A 16699-nucleotide genomic window follows, 5' to 3' on the forward strand; every position below is an offset into this window, starting at 1 on the left:
AAATAAAAATTGTAGAGGGATGAAAAGGATTGCATGTATTGTTGTATGCTATATCAAAAAAAAAAACATAAAATTTTGACTAAGAAATAAAATACTGGTGTGAGCACTCCTTATCACTTGTGAAAGATAGATAGTAACCGACTGTCAGACCTACTGAATATGCTTGATAAATTTCATAAAAATCGGTCGAGCCATTTCGGAGGAGTATGGGAACGAACATTGTAAAACGTGAATTTTATATATTAGATGAAGATCGCCTACATAAAACCTATTTCTTTCTAAATGTGATATTAACAGAGGCACATTAACGCAACGTCGTGAAGGATCTCTATCTGTAGTAAACGAAGCTTTGACTTCATGAGAAGCAGATCCATTTATTGACAGTCTTTGTCAGGCGTAAGATGGTGCAGACATTGTTGATTATAAATAAAATTAATTTTAAATTGCAAATTTGTCTTATATTTTTATATTGAGTGCTTTGCCGGCCTTTTAAGAATTTATATACTCTTGTCGATAGACTGTAAGTCGAATTGATTCGAAAATACTTCAGTGGGCAACTGACAGTGGCCTGAAAAATGCCTTAAAAATGCTCAGTTGTAGGAAGACGGACATCGCGGTGATTGCTACAGGGACTAAAGTATTTACTTCATTTTTTTTGTCAATTATTATTGTTAAATATAGCTTAATATTCCATGGATTTATTCGGCAAGGAGACGGAATAGAATTAATTTTCTAAACGCATACAGACAATATCCGCATACGATATCTCGTTTCTATTACGAATATAAATCGGTTCTATACAATATCATTGATAGCCGATAACGACGGCCTATTTATTACATAATCGTATAATATGCCTCTATCGACCTATTATTGTGACAAAATAAATATACGCCCACATATTGGGCAATTGATTTTATCGGGGTTTAATGATTTCGTTTACTGAAATGAGAACAGCTGGTGATTATATCCACTCTTATTATACGCTGCGTCGTAAATATCAAATGACATTATATTTTGTATGCAAATTAACGCCTAGTGCCGTAGCTACCTTGGGCACCTGGTGGTGAAAATTGAAAGTAAAAAACAATGAATTATATATGATAAAGGACATGGATCATTTAGCGAGAGGGTCAGGCTCTTTTGCGGGAATCCCTGAATTCTACATAGAGCTGAACTAGTTCTGTAGTAGTGGAGGAATCTCTGAAAAAGAAATTTTTATGCTAGGCATTTTTTTTTTGTTTCATTGTTTAAAAGTCTATTGCATTTACAGTCGCTCAATCAGCATATTCCTTGTCTTCTTATTTATACAACATACCATTGGCTTGTCAAAAAGTCGCAAAAATAGAGCTAAAAATAAAAATCTCATAACCGCGACATCTCCAGATTTCTTGGCACCAGACAAGAGCTCTAGTCTGAGTGTTGCTGTAGGCGCGAGCAAATGAGTGACAGACTTATTCGTGTGTAAGATCTAAGTGGTTATTAAAGTTCCTTAGTCTAAAAGAAAAAACAAGTCTTAGAATTTTGGTCTTCAGACGTGCCTATGAGAAAGATGTTTTCTTTGATAAGACCAGTACTATGAGACAACGCTAGAAAAAAATATTTGCTTAAGTTATAACGTAAAATTTTATTACTATTCATTTCAGGCAAGTCAATTAGTCAAATTATTTTCAAACGAACTAAATTTGCGTGTACATAATTTTTCGGCTCAGTTTTTGAAATTTATTTAAGTTAACATAATGCTATATCTACAGTATATTATGCTGCTTCTATAAACGAACAAGTCGCAACTGGAATGAGATTCTTATTCGTGGTACGACTAGGCAGTTATTCATTCACCAAAAGAGACTTAGCACGACATGTGTTGGCTGTTTTAGCAAATAAAGATATGGCTGTCTTTGTGGTATGTGCGGAAAAAAATGCCTATTTTACGATCGAAGTCGAAGTCGATTCGAGGATTTTTGACTTAATTCAGTATTGTTCTCGGTGTGCGATATGTTACAAGGTATATTTACTAAAATAATGACAATTATCGTAAGCATACATTTTCTATTCATATACGTATAATATATCGTTAATTAAAACCTGAACATAACAATTGAATATACAGTATTTATAATTTGTTTACAAGTTCTAGTGATGGCAAGCTCTTAATAAAATATAAAAAAAATAGATCATTTATTTTATTACTTTATATATTTAATAAAAAACATATTTCTCTTAAAGATCATACAAACAACAGCAACAAATTAAATTTTAGTCACATTGAAAGTAGTACAAATATTACAAATATTAGCTCATAGTAGCGAGACGCCAGTTATATGTTTAGTATTATATATAAAACAATACAAATTATTCATAACATGCTTATGCGTACTCGATTTTGTTAAATTAGCATCACAAAACAGACCTACTTTCGTACATTATGTATTAAGCAAGGTACAAGTTTGGACAATTAATATAAGTGAGCGATAAACATGTGGAAGACCTATTTGTAAGAAAGCACGTCACGTATTGGGCAAAAATATTGAATTAACATAAAATAATTTGTACGCTAAGACGGAACAAAATACTTAAACTAGGTAGTTTCACTTATTCCCTTGTCTGTGGATGGATGTCAATTGTAAGATAAGTCAAAAGGTTCGGTTTATGCGTTATAGGACCACAGAAACTAAATATTTTCAATAGATTTAACCAAAAACACGCTTTCTGTAGATTACGTGAATTATAAAATAAAAGCAAAAAGCTTTCAGAAGTTTTGTAATAACTTAACAAGTTGGTTCAGGTCTAAAGCCTCGCGGCATAACATAATATCAAGACAGTAAATACAAAAAGCTTTGGATATTAAACCTATTTGTTTTGTACAGCGAATATATGTATATAGGTAATCATATATGTCTGAGAAATATTATAATATTATTAGTTAGTTAATTAAAGTATATTATTAGTTAGTATTAATAATTTGTTTTATTTTTGTTTATTTTGTGGCCGTTTCTTTAGTTCCTAGAACATAATCAATATATCAATATTGCTTATGTTCTAATGTAATTGATGTGTATGTGTGTGTTAAATTTGTGATGTCATATTTTCTTGTATTTTTTAGGCATATACATTGTTTTTAGAATGTATAAATAAATATATACTTAAGATAATCTTTAGTTGATTGTAATTAGCAAACTAGGAAACAATTATGCTGATACAAATAATACCATATATGGTGGTATATACTAGGTATGTTAAGTAGGAAGCTTGAATTATATAAAGAGGCATAATTTTCAGTGTCTCAAGTAACAGCTTTTAAACTCATTTCCATAATCGGAAACTTTACAAGGGTGTCGATTTTTGATATTACAAATTCGTTCACAATGTTATAGGGTAGTTACAAACATAAGAGATTATGCTTGTTTTATTACACTATTTTGTTTTACAATGTATAGAAAGTATGTTGTGCGCTATTGACTGGCACGAAAGGCCTCAGTTGACAAGTTCTATATCTTCAGCCGCCGGAATAACTTTCGTTAGCGCATTTCAGAATATGACGTCATCGATTTGTAAGCGCAGTTTCGCGCAACTCCTTATCAATTTCAGTATAGAGATAAATGAAATTTTATAAGAAAAAGAAAAACACAATTATTTCAGCGTTTTCTAGTCACGAATAGACAAACTCTTTGGTGACTTTTCATTTAATAAGCACCTTTAGTGTTGACAATTCTCTTAGGCATACGATACAGAATACAAAAATCTAGTCACATGACCATGTTAAGTCTCTTATTAGATTTTTATCACAGAAAAAGACTTGAGAAACTCATTGGAATATAGGAGTCAGTCACCTTTCTTCTTAAATTTGAGGCTCATGCAATTAGCAGAGCCTTCAATTACTTCAACTCACTACTATTTAATCTAAGCACGTCTGTAATTCAAAACTCGAGCCCGAACACTTAATGATGGCGAAGCACAGACCAATGTAGAACTAATTCCCTTCAATCAAAACTGATTTTTGCTTGGCATTCAATATAATACTTGAGTGGCGACAATACCGTTTGATATTGCGTCACATTTGTTGATTTACTCGGCTCCAGAGAATGTGCTTCAATTAGAAATAAACGCTCAATTTGTGAAAAGGAAATAAACGAAAATCACCGCACAAATATTATGAAATTATTTAGTACTAACAACCCGTTCAGCAATTGGAGGAGTTATCTTCGTCATAAATAATTCTAGATTAGTGTTAACTGCAATAACAGTAGTTTTTTTTGTTTATCGCGGACAGATTGACAGACAGTCGGAGCGGAATGATTTTTAGATAATATAAAATGTTAAATAAAAACTATGTATTTTAAAAGAGTAAATATGGCGTTTCTTGACCATTCATCTCCATTTTTTAATTTGTAACTTTGACTTTCAAAATTGCCTGTGTAATAGGAACTAATTGAAACAACATTTATTATTAGTTTAGATATACTAGCTACTATACTAGATAAATATTTTACAATACGATGAAATATGTACATAATTATTAATTCCTAAGCAAGAATGTTATAGTTATAATCAATGTCATGCCATAATCTTGAAATAAAAAGATATAATATAATCTTATATTTTATAGTCTTCCTTGCTTATTTCAGAATGCATTTAGCCAGAAATCTGTATATGACTTATAATTTCGAACACTTCTTCCCAGAACAGAGCAGCCTTAACAAGACAAAATAATATTTATATCAGAAAAAAAACTACAAAATAATCTCAGTTCGATTTGGATATTTTTTATCGACATGATCAATATTTCGATTTGTGTGTATTTAAATGAACTAATCAAATCAAAAATCATTTATTCATATAGGTAACATCATGTACACTTATGAACGACAAAAGAAGAAATATACATTAAATGCTACTATTTTTACATTTACTGCCAGTTCTCAAATCAAGCGCTAAGAACGAAAGAAAAGAACTGGCAATAAACAAGAATCAAATTCGCACATAACAACATTGAACAGATATAACACTAGGATTGTCTAAAAGTCAAAAGATTAGTATAAAGTGGCAGTACCATTATAACAACATCAGTTACATAACAGTCATTTACATAACCTGCAACATCTTTACAAGAACTATTTCATCGTATAACAAGTAGACAGTTTAAACTTAACCTGAAATCTTTTACTACGTTTTATTATTTTTATATTAACTACTTATTAAAATGTAGAAATGCTTACTAATCCTTTTATGCCCTTTACATTAAGCGTTTTTTAAAGTATCACATGTCAAGTGTTAATAAATAATATTAATGTATTAAAAATTCGTAGTTTCGCATATTTTTCATCCCTGTACTTTCCTAACGTGATCAGACGTCCCGTTTCGAACGGGACTGTCCCTTTTCCAATTACAAGTCCCGGTCTACCCGATATGAAGCGTGGGACTCAAAATGGTCCTGTTTTTAGAAAATATGAGCAGCAGAATATAAAAAAGTGTCAACAGTTTCATTCTTATTTGAAATCGTCACCATAAATTTGGATACCTATATTATGTGATTCATAACTTTTAAGCCAACTAACTTTTTCTAAATAAATAACTTGAAAAATTGTTTTTTCCATTGACTACTAAATGAAACCAAGTTTGGCGTCAAAGGATAAATGGTCACTTATTACTACGGCGCCCACGGCGGCAAGCCGAGGTTCAAGTCTCGCAGGAGACTCCCTTGCACTAGACGCGGGAAACCATATTCAGGCCGAGCTAAAAAGCCCGAGCTGAACTGTTAAGGGCCATCGGCCAACAGCAATATTCCATTAAAAAAAACCTGTACTAGTACAATGCATGATTATTTCCCTTGCTGCAAATATTATGATATCATACTGAGAACCAAAAATATCTTCCGCTACCCACTTGGCATACAAAATAAGAAGTCAGTTTGAAAGATTAAGTAAGTATACGTTTTTCTCCAAAGGAATTGTTTGAAAATAAAAACTTTTACACGTGAAAGGAAACATTAGTAATAACGTTGTTAAATTGTTAAATTGAACGAAATTGCATTGAATTAAATTAACTTTCATAAAGTAAATTGGTCATGGTATATTATCATTGTTTATTGTAAAAGCGAACATCCAATATTACGTATTTATCCATCAATCTTCATAAACTTTCATTCAAGGTTACTTTCACAATGTGCCTGGGCAAAAACAGAGGAAAGTCTAGATACTAGAAACTAGGCAAGTGTGGCCTAGAATATAGGTAAAGAAGGGATTCGCTTTAATGGCAATATTAATTAGTTTAATTACCAAACTATATACCACTGCCATTGGTTATACAACCTTTTAGAGGTCTGGGCCTGAGATTTCTTTAGGAAAGATTGTGCCTGACACATGCAGTCACTTTTGGGTCTTATGCTTGCGGTTTTCTAATGCTTTTTCTTCACAGTGCGAGCAAGTGTTAGACCTAAACAGAAAGACTATTGCTACAGCCGCGGATCAAACCAACGACCTCAAGGATGTCTCACACACAAAAGCAACACTATTCACCAAACCTAGTGTATAGGCACTGTAGTTAAAGACGTAATTTCTTATACATATATTATTAAGATTAAAGGTTTAACACACTTAACACTGATTATGTTTATACATTATTTACAGTGAAACAGACATCACGTTAGGTAACTTATTTATTTATTTTGTACTCCTACAGCTAACATAAATTAAATATAGTAGCAAACAAATACACTGAGAATACAGCCACAGATGGAATACATGATACATTACGAAACAGTTGTCTCACTTATTTACTAACATTTATTAAAACTTAATTCAGTGTATGAGTAACTGATTTAACGATTCCAGGAAAGGAAAAATTAAGAGCAATAAAGAAAGGCGAATACGTAAGGAAATAAAGATTTAAAATTAATGTCAAAAGTTCTCACACTGATTAACAAGGACTTCCTATTGCAGTGTTTCCACTTATATAACAATACTTTAAATATTATACTTTAAATATATAAGGTTTCATACACTGCAAGTAAGAATTATATTTTACTTTCGAAGTTTTTTCCTCCAGGAATTATACAAGCATTAAAATACTTGCATTCGAAGAGCTCATGCTCTCCTTTTTTACGCAATTCGTCGTATTTACATCGGAAGTAGTCTACAGTGCGCTAATACAAAAGAAAATGTGTATGCAAAAACATAGTTGTATCCTAACATCACTGATTTTCCTGCCAATACATTAAGTGTCGCAAAGGTGACATATTTAGATACATAACAGATTCCACATAAACGTTATTTTTTACATATCGCGCTTTGTCAATTGGAATAACATTGTCAGATTAATGCAATAAACATTCAAATGTTTTAACTACTCAGAATCTGTAATCATTTTCCTCGGAATCCGCCACCCAGTTATCGCCCAGGTAGAATTTCTTTATAAACTTTGTCGTGCAAATTCTTAATAATTGCATCAGTGCATAGTTCACGACACAATAGCCCACTTAGTTTCCGAGAAACTGTTACGGGCTGTCAGCGAAAGTGCAGTTTAGATACGGCCACTTTACTGGTACTTGCAGACCCATAAAGGTATCATATACATGATTAGAAATGAAATTAAAAAATTCCAGTGGTGTAACCCTGGGTTTTGGGCTCTGGATTCCGCATCCGTTTCGTTATCAATTTTTGAAGTTATACTTCTTTTGGCACGTCAGCAATAAATTACGAGAGTAAGTTTTTGCACATCGACACAAAAAACCAAAACCCTGATATTAGCTCAGTTAGTCAAAATTTGAGGTTTTCTGTGATATGTAAATAAACTAAATATAACTTTCATGTTACTAGGCCTATACAGATTACCAAAATTTGTCCCAATTAAATTTCGATGAATGTAAATGATATGGTGATATGTAAATTCGCTTTCTGTAGTATCAGCCCTCTATGCGGATTACATCGGTTTTTAAACAAACAAAAATATCTATAATAAAGAACTAACTTCTTAGTATTACACAAATGTTTTATTTGTAATTTATCCTTTCGAATGATATGAGGCAATCATATATTTGTTTAAGTAAACCTATTGTTGTTAACCACAATAAGATAACCGCAAGTTCATTTCGATCTTATCATCGTTTAAACGTGGCGAAACTTCAAAATGCAATTGCAAAATAAAATGTTATTTTTACTATCACAAGTTATTTCAATAAACTGATTTGCGAATCAAAGGTTTAAATACAGTTAAACGCTGTCAAAACAGATTGAAATGAAACACAAAATACGATCGAGTGGAATGTATTTCGGTTTTTAAAAAAGCTATCCATAATATTTTAGTATCTATATATAGTTATATTCTTTCTTTGTATAAAAATAATGATAAATTGTTTTCATTGGCCGACATAACAATTTAAACAAATCTAGGCTCCAGTAATTTACATCACTACATTTCTTTTGTTTTCTAGTATGATTAAAATAATAACATTATTAAAATAACACTTACGACTAAAGAGAAGGACAAACACAATTCAAATCCTAAATAAAAGTAACCTTTGTGCATTTTTTATAGAGGTATTAAACTCTTGACCTACAATTAATAATTTGATTATTTACTAAATAAAGTAAACATTTTTATTGAGGTTAGACAAGACATATATTTTACAGATTATATTTAATGAAGAGTTTGAAGTGTTATTTATTTATCTGTGCAATTTAGATAATATTTTTAAATATCGAACGCTGACATGTAATTGTCAATTCCAGTTACCAAGTAGGTGTTCTTTATTCAAATAAATAGAAACCAAGAGATTAAAACCTCATTAATTAAAACCTTATTCTTTTTTCATTGTGATATATGATCTACTTCCTACGAGTGTACGCAACAACCGTTCTCAAGGCACGCAAAAGGAAGTTACGCGTATTCCGATTACTCTCGATTCAGTTTCAATCTGGGTCGGTTCTCTAACGGATTGTATTTGTCAAATAAACTGGCCAAAATAATACGTAGCACTGAGAAAGTATATGGAATTACATTATGTTTAAAGAAATTAACTTTTGTAACACACAATGGGTACATCGTTTCGATTTGTTTAGATGTGTTTGTGTAACTATTTTATCGAAAATAGGTTATGAGGCCCTCCCTCAATAACTCAATAGATGCATTCATATTTAGAATTCTACAACATCTCTAAGGAACATATTATGCTTTTTATAAATAAATTTCACATTGGTAATACGTCAATAGGAAGATAAATTAATAAGCAACCGTTATACAAAAAATACTTTTTTCTCACACTGTAACATGATATCAATCGATTAACTAACGGTGATATTTGCAAATTCGTATTATATTGTTCGGAAGTCGTAAACACTGACATTTGGGGTTAAGCGGGTCACGATATAACTGTTCGTGAAATTGGCGATGTTGGTGGTCCGAACTAGAACGTCTTAAGTGCATATTGCATTATGCACTTTACGCGCTCTTTCTACTCTGCAAATTTAAGTGAATTTTTGACGAATCTAATTATCTTTTAAATTCTATAACAATTTCTTAAAAACGGAGCGCTACCGCGAGCGCCTTACCGCTAGCGCGAGAGCCTCTGAGCTCTGGATCTCAGATTTGTTTTTCTCTGTTTCGGCAAGTTGGTGGTCAGTCTGCCAGCCTGACGCACTCCGACGCCTTGTTGGGGCTAAGACGACATTCCTTACAAAGTTTTCCTTTACCGAGTAAATATAACAATTACTCTTTAATGAATCTAAATTGTTTATTAATACAGCTTATTGTTTTTATTAAATTGAAACTTATTTCCACCCCGCCAGGATAATATGAAATAATAGCGATGCAAAAATAATATTTAAACGAATTGCGTATGAAAATATGACTAATTGGACGCCATAAAGCACTTTTATTGCGTGGCACAGTTCATATATTCTTAATATGAGACTACGAAAATTTATGCATCGTTTTGTTCCGTAGTTCATTCTATGGAATTTTAAAATTATTATAATGTTTTAACTCCAGTGTAATAATTGTGTGGATTTCTTTGCGTGAGTAAATTAGTAATATTATGAATATAATGATTGTATTTAATAAAATATTAAAAATGTTATATTTGGCTAAATTAATTAATTATACGTCCTTTAAAACGTGAGCTAAAGTTTTGAAGTATTAATAACGTATAAAAATAAATATAATTCTAATGCAATTTTTTTTCTTGGCAACCGCATTAAACCGGAACTTTTTGTAAACATTAAATTATAATAAAACTTTATTATGCGTATAAGAAATTGTATAAGAATAATTATATAACAATTAATACGTTCCAAGGTTAAGTTTTGGCCTTAATATCAAATTTCTTTGTAATATAATCCTTGAGAAGATTATGCAGTAAAAAATTTAGCTGAATTTGGTTTTAATTATTAAAACGAAATCCATTATTTTCAATGATTTTCATTCAATCACTTGTCAAGCGTCACAATAATTTTCACAATAAACTTTAGGTTCTAAATTTAAATTTAATTAATATTATATTATTTAATTTAATTTATATTATTTAATTTTAATATATATTAGGATTTTAATAAAGTTAAAAATGAAATATTTCAAATTGTTTTACAAAACTTCGTAATTAAATGTCGAAATTTGCACCAACTCTGGATATTTCTCACTGCAATCTCTCCTGCGACTTTTGGTGCCCGGCTTGGTGTACGTTAATAAATATATCAAGTAAATTAAACATTGAAATAAGCACGTAAACTCGTGTATTTATAAATTGTCGGAATACTGATTTTCGATATAACTTGCAAACACAAGCATTGAACAAAAATTTCGTTTAAAAACGCAGCCAATGTTATTCTGTTGGCAACGAACCACGTTCTATCTCATACGAACCCAGCCAAATAATGGTTATTACTTTTGTCAAGCAATTTGCCAATCAGCCTGAAAAAGCCTATATTGCAAGTATAAGGGTATATTTCTGATGCATGTCCGACTATAAAATAAATTTCTTAATGAAGGACCGATAAATAGCAGTTCAATTGGTTGAATGGTTTTTAAGTTGACAGTTCGATTAAAGAAAATCATGTGTGCGTTATATAAGATGTAACGACGGAAAAATCTAGATATCTAATATAATATAATGCAATTTTATTTTAAGTTACAACAAGAGTGTTTTATAAATAAAATTACACTTTAAATGTGTAAATCAAGAGGCATGAGAGGCTTTTTAATGTAGAGTAAAGTCAGACAGTTTATTTTTATTTATATTATGAATTCATCTTACAACCATGTAGGTTTGTAGTTTTACCCGCATCCTCACCCGAGTCAATCGCATCGTAAATATCGCAAGTTTTGGCAAGATCCTTTGCAACCTCTTCAATAATCATGAATAAATTTCAGTCATGATACCATAAAACCATGAATTATAAACCTAAACCTAACACTGCTGTATAAGGTGTATTGGTAAAAACCGTATGAAAATCCATAGTTCTTGAGATTGTCTACTTGAGGATAAAATACTTTTTTCTAAATAAACAGGCACATGAGAAGAAGGCTCACCTGATGTTAACTGATACCGCCTCCCATGGGATTATTCTATTCTTTAAGAAATCTCGCGCTATTCATCATTACCACTGATTTAGTAATAAGATAATATGAACACTTTGCAAGTTCTAAAATCAGTAATATAAATTCTGTTATTTAGAGAAGTTATACTTAGTTAAGTCTCGACTCTGATTCTCAAACAGTTGTAACTGTGGTTTCATTCAAATAAGTATTAGAATTGGACTTAATTTAACGACTCTGAGTAAGGTTTGAAAACGCGACATACAGAATAATAGAACGATAAATATAATATAATTGGCGTTCACAATTACCCTTGGGCTAAATTTAGATCAATAAGACTATAACAATATACAAGCCTAGTAAGTTATATCACGTCGAATAAATATTTCGCTCTTTGGCTTAGCAGGTGGAATTAAATAATATTCTTTTTGATACTACATAAAATATGTATAGAAATTAAAGGTTTTTATGTTGTTGGACAAGTTGCGTTTTTGCAATTGAGATATTTTTTTTAATGCGCCTAACTCGTGGGAGACGGAAAATAGCGAAGGACCAAATGGACGGCGATAGCTTAGAACGCTTACCTGTTTAACTATATGCTATGATCAACAAAATAGAATGTATTTTCCACATGTTGGTTTCGGATAAATGTTGATATTTTAACAAATCTCAACATTTAATGTAAATAACCTATTTCATACTGCCAGCATGCGGCTCTCAACTCTGAGGTCGTAGATTCGATCCCCGGTTGTGCATCATTGTACTTTCATTCTATGTGCACATTAAACATTCGCTCGAACCGTGAAGGAAAACGTCGTGAGGAAACCGGCTTCCCTTGGACCCAAGTCGACGCCACGTGTCAGGCGCAGAAGGCTACAAGTAGGTGACTTGCCTATTAGATTGAAAAATGATCATGAAACAGAACGGATCTGAGGCCCAGGCTTAAAAAGGGTATACCACCGATTTATTTCAAGCGATAAAATGAAATTAATGAATGAAAACGTATCTATAATGTACAAAAACCCTCTATTTGCAGATGTTATCCTGCGTTAAAGGCGTATTTTGCAAAATCACTAAGTAAATACGTAACTGAAAATTACGTCATTTCTAAACCACTTATAATGCAACCTTAGGTTTCCCATGTTTTCCAACTTAAGTATCGGCGGAAACAGTCATCAAGGTCATATAATCGAAGTCAGCGACGCGAGACAAACCATTGTTTTACATAAATGTATCACAACTCCGTTTTATATTTATTTTAATGAAAACATAGTACTTATGGTGATGCGTGCGTGTGTTTTTAACGTGTGTTTTACATGAGATATTAAAAATACATTGAAAAAAAATTATGCGACAAAATTTCAACAGAGACGATATTGATTCAGACATTTTTCTATTTTATAATCAATTTAATATATATATATATATTAGTTTCATCTTCACCAATGGAAAGAGTCCCTATACGGTTCGATTTCGATCTCAGGTTTTTTTTAAAATCTGTTTTTGATTGGTCAAACGAAATGACACTGTCTCGTATCTGTGCTATTGACCAATCAGAATGCAACTAAAAGCGGCGTCGTTTCGCCAATTTTAGTTCTTATTAGTCTTCAATGTGCGAGAAGTTTTATAAATTTCATATAACTATGTTTAAAGCAAGTTATTCGCAGTCTAGTAGGTCGGTAGTTTAATAAAGATTTGCATTTGACATTTAGGTCAGTTTAGGTCACGTACCGGAAACCACCCTAGACACAGGGAAACGGAAGTCCATAAAAGAGTATACTAGATGTTATCTTTATATGGTCTATGGCCTATGGAATTGTAAATTCTGGCGCAACTTGTTAACAGGAAAATAATTGTTGAGTGTGTTTTAATGTAAAATGTCCAATTAAGAATCTATTAAGCAACTAAAATAGTGGTCCCTTATTATTTGAGTAGATATTAGTAGAATTATTGAGTATTTTTTGTGCGTGAAAAACGAATATTTACATACATCAACAACTTCTAAGTATGCTACAAAAATTACCATAAACACTAGATTTGAGATTTCGTTTAAATTTCGAATAATAAAACACCAACAAAGAGGTCCTACATTTAAAACGCCACAGAATAGAAAAAAAAAATAAAACAACCCGCCAATTAGCACCTATAATCCTACTTAGCCCGCGGGGTTTGCCTTTTGCTTAGGCTTTTTATTTTTCAAGCTATATAATATAGGAGAGAAAATAAATTCCAGCCTTAACCATTAGCAAATATGCCTCCTTGATTGAAGTATAAACCAAGCTAATATCACGAGTATAAATCCCATCTATCAGTTCCTGGCGTGGAGCCAGCAGTTATGTCATTGCCTGGCTCTATAATTGCAATAAGACTTACTCAACGTTTAATTGAAGTTGTTTAAGTTGAACTATATTCAAATTTATACCTTATGTAACTGGGGAAGGGTGTCATGTTAATGAATCAGTCATACTTCTTGGACCTACAATTTTGATATCTTTAGTTGCAAAGAAACAATTAAATTAAAGTTTAAAAAGTGGTGTTCTTATTTTAAAATGCCACCTATAAAAACCTTTGTAAAAAGTTTATTTGAATAACTCTTTGCTGCAATACTGCACCACTTGCAAACAGCTTGATAAACATAACTATTTCGAGTCCTTCCCACTCTTAATTGCGCATTTGAATGATGACTTACAAAACAATATCTAATTATTTATTTGCATATTTCCTGATATCCGACAAAATCGATAATATATTTTTTGAAGCACCTAATCTTAAAAATGAGATTATTATAATAAATTAGGCATGAAAAACAACTTAAAAATTAATGAATCGTTAACATGAATAATCCTTTGAAATGCAAATCTATAATTTTTGAATTCCAAATTTAAACCCTACTCAAACCGCATCATTAGGCTTCGAGCACGTTCCAAATTTAAAATTTCCAAAGCTTTTCGAGTTCCAGGAACCAGCTAATGAGAGCAAACGTACAAGGTCACCCGCACTGCAGCCTGCAGACGACTCTATTGATCGCGTCCAAAACGCGTCTGCAACGCACACACCAGCGAATTAGGGTCGCCACTCGACACCCTAAGGCTTAAAGGACTTTTGAATCTTCCAAAATATTCCCTTTGAAGAATTATTATTGGCATACTCCTAAAAAGTAAATAAGTTTTCAGCAGATATTAAATATTAGTATTATCGACTTGTATTGATCCTAGATATGTTTTGTTTAAGTTATTTGTATACCAAGGGGAAGAAGGAAAAAATCCTTAAAGAAGATATATTTTAAAGAAGCATTAGCAGGAAGCGAATATAGAAAGAGAGAAAAAAAAGCCATGGATATATTTGCAAAAAGCTAGAGAAGGCTCTTTATCTGAGAAAGGGTTCCGATCAGTGGTAAAAAAAGCAAGCTAACCAAAAAATGTATACACCAAATCTAAACATTTTCAAAGATTGGCAAAAACCGTCTTTATTGGTATTACACTAGAATAAAAATTACCTATTGTGTCGAAGTAGTCAAAAACAGAATTCCAATTTCAAATTTATCAACAGCAACACTGAAACCATCCTCGAAGTAGGAAACGTTTAAACATCGAATCGCCACTTCAATAGAACGCTTGAAAAACTAAAGCTTTTAAGCAGTAGCCCTGGATACATTTACAGCGCACGAGTGCGATATTGGGCGATATTACCCTTCCTTATGGGAGCATGTGTATTGAATTTAAAGTGCCAGACACCTAAATTCAGGCACCGTCTGGAGTCTTTTCCCTCACATTTAAATAAGCAATGGTCTTAAGACCACAGCTAGGCTAGCTTAGTTAGAGTACTTTGGCGTCTTATTACGCCCATAACTTTATTAAAGTACTGAATTGGATTGTTTGTGTACGAAGTAATTTTATAGACTTATATAAAATGAAATTACCTTTTCGTAACTTATAGACTTTAATGTCTTAAAATATTCGGTATTTATTACATAATATATAATATGCAAAAAAGTAGCAAGTAATAGTATACAGTCAATACACACTTATAAGTGGACTATTTCAGGATATTAAACTGTCTAAGGTTTTGGTACTTTGAAAACCATTATTCTTTAATACACAATTTTACTACCTCAATTCTAAGTAATAGAAGTCACAGAACATTGTCTGTGCTGTGTAACTTTGTTTTATAATAAGAAAATTATAGGTAGCTAATTTTAAACAATAATACAAGTTTATGTGACATTGATATTCAGTACAGATAATAAATTATTGATACATAAGCTCTGATTGATTGTATAGTACGTGTTATAACTTTTAGCTTAATATGAATAATAAAATACATATTTGCATAGTTATGCAAAGTATGTTAACGATATATCTATGGTTACATTTTTTAACAGTAATTTTAAATTAGAAATAAATTTAATAATTCAAACAAATTGATATCGAATTAAGAAAACATGATTTGATATAGCATAAAGGATTAACAAACTTTAATATACATAAGTATACGTATTGACAAGCTAGTTTTCCATAATATATATACTTACATAATGTTTTTTTTTTGGTTTCCATGGTAATCATTTTTTTACCAGTAATAAATATACCGTAATTCACGTGAATCAAATGTGACTAAGATGGCATTGACACACCATGATAATTGCTTTACATTCCTAAACTGTTAATTGTAAAGTGAGCTAAATGTAGATTGTATAATGATATGCACTAATTTAATGATTAAGTCTACCATAGAACTACATTAGGAAGCCAAACATATTTATCTGACCTTATGACCATCCCTTGTTTACGGCATCAAATGTGAACTATACTTAAAAAGACGATGGACATTTACATCTCACGATATCGTATCGTCTCTCAACACAGCCCCATAGCTAGGGGCGTGTCTCTCAAATGAAAAATGGTTATTTGTGAAGGTCGGTGTTGGATGAGCTTTGTGTTTGTTGTCTGTGCAGTTCTGTTATGCTTTCAATTCGATACTGTTTTTACTACTTTCATGGTTCGTTTGAGGATGGATATGGAATGGTTTTGCACTTTTGTGAAAATAAAAATGAATTGTCGTCGGCATTACCAATACACGGATATACAGTATTGACAAATTTCTTAATTTACCAGGTAATAATAATGTTTTAAAATTGATTAAAAATAAAACAAATCAAATTTTAAAAGATTGA

The 16699-nt window shown here is 31.5% G+C and overlaps 1 protein-coding gene across 1 annotated transcript in view; it reads right to left on the reverse strand.

Annotated features, from left to right (window-relative positions):
- The window catches only part of LOC110993509 (uncharacterized protein DDB_G0287625), a 158228-nt gene that overhangs the window by 118567 nt on the left and 22962 nt on the right, over positions 1-16699 (reverse strand). The gene's annotated exons all lie outside the window — the stretch shown is intronic.

The sequence above is a fragment of the Pieris rapae genome, chromosome 19 (assembly GCF_905147795.1).
Source record: "Pieris rapae chromosome 19, ilPieRapa1.1, whole genome shotgun sequence".
Lineage (NCBI taxonomy): Eukaryota > Metazoa > Arthropoda > Insecta > Lepidoptera > Pieridae > Pieris > Pieris rapae.